Consider the following 1,909-nt stretch of genomic DNA (forward strand, 5'->3'; position numbering starts at 1 on the left):
TTTTTTTGTCTGTTTTCATTCAATTCTACCTTCTACAGCCATGGCAACTCATGAAAGCGCTGGCGAAGGCACGAAAAGGTATGAATGAAAAGTTGATTGCTGTATGGACATCTTTCTTTTTAATCACACTGCACTAAAGTATAAGACATTTTCTGGTGCTCATTAAATTTGAAAGGACCGAAAAGTCGCGTATCTTTTTTTTTTTGAGTTGTCACATCAACAGTAAGAAACAGAGCCGAGTTGGCTATAGCTGGTAAGTTTACATACTTCGCTGAACAAAAAAAGAATTTCTTACCCTGCCAGCTTTCAAAACAATTTTAAAGTCAATGAAAAGTTTATTTTTACTCCTTTTCTCTTGTTAAGAGGGATCCTATAGCTAGCTTGGTGTTGTAGAAACACGCAATTGCAAACTTTCCTTGGTTTACAGCTGTGTTTGCTTTTCTGCTCGCTGGGCGAACTGATTTTGTTGTTTTTCATTTTCTATTGTGTTATTTTCTTAAGCTTGTGAGACAATCAACCAGCGAGTGTGATCTCATAGATAAATAGCTAGCGGAGAAACGTTACCTTAACAGTTAGCTTAGTAAGTTAGTGATTTAACTGTTCAGTAAATTATATTTATATATTTTTATAATTTTTTTCACAGAATGCCGAAAATGAAGTGGTCAGTTAAACATGACACCAGATTTGGTCGCGAACTCCTTAGTTGGGAACTATGGAAGCACCGTTCAGGCACCAGAGAGCGGGGAAACTGTTTAGACGAAATATGCAAAATTCTGAATAACATCAAAGAGCCCCAATTTTTCGTTTCGCAAAAGGGTTTGAGGGACCGCTTGAAAATCCTGGAAAGGGATTCCAAGGCCAGGAAGAGAGAGGCCGAGAGGGGTTCGGGAATTTTCCCCGAATACCGAGAAATAGATCAAATAACGGAAGACTATATGGAGAGAAGAGAGGAGGAAGAGAAGACCAAGGAATCCCGCACTATTGTGGATCGAAACAAGGCAGATCAAGATAAAGCAGCAGGCGAGGAGATGAGGGAGAGAAGAGACTAAGAAGAGAAATGGCAAAGATGAACCACGAAATCTATCTAAGGTGGGCAGCGGAGAGGGACTCTCAGTTAAGGCGAGATGAGCTAGACATGAAGAGGAGGCAAGACGAAGCTACAGCTACTACCCAGCAAGCATTGTTCACTCAGCTGCGGGACCAGCAACAGTTACAGGTGCAGCAACAGCAACAGCAGCAACAGCAGTTTATGCATAATGATAAAAATGATGCTTAACAGCCAGCAAGCGCAAACACAAGCAGTCATTGAACTCTTAAAAAAGGGACCGTAGTTATGATCGGAGTAGTTATTGTTCAGTTTTCTTGTAAACACGCAACTTATTTTTTCGTTGTTGTTTTTGGTTTTGTAATATTATAGCATGAACAAGCAACCTTAGCATTCGATGTTGATTTTCATCACTTTATTGCACGTAGATGTTCTGGCACGCGTGTTAACACTACTATTGGCTTTACATGTGTTCTTTTTTGAACTTGAGTTCTATTGCATTTCAAATTAAACCTTCAAGCGACTAGAGTGTTTATGTTGTATAACTGGAGTATCACAAGTGTATCTTAAGCACATTATATCAAATGAAGTATTCCTCTAGAGTTGGCGGATTAACACCAAAATACTCTGACGTAACAGAACCGTATAAAATGCTTCGTGCATTCTGCATTAACGCACATGTTACATACATCTTTCCTACAGCACTCAATCCGATTTTCAGATTCTTTTTAAAATCTAAGAACTTAAAATAATTGACAATATCCCCGAATATCCACTCGACGGAAGAGCGAACTTTGCTCATTGAGGTGTTAAAATCTTGTTGAGCTGGGGTCAGGACTGCGCCTTTATAGGGCCTTTGTAGGT

The 1,909-nt window shown here is 39.4% G+C and overlaps 1 pseudogene; it reads left to right on the plus strand.

Annotated features, from left to right (window-relative positions):
- Positions 1–644: 644 nt before the first annotated feature.
- Positions 645–1,629, plus strand: LOC140926757 (uncharacterized; annotated as a pseudogene).
- The last annotated feature ends 280 nt before the right edge of the window (positions 1,630–1,909 follow it).

The sequence above is a fragment of the Porites lutea genome, chromosome 2 (assembly GCF_958299795.1).
Source record: "Porites lutea chromosome 2, jaPorLute2.1, whole genome shotgun sequence".
NCBI lineage: Eukaryota > Metazoa > Cnidaria > Anthozoa > Scleractinia > Poritidae > Porites > Porites lutea.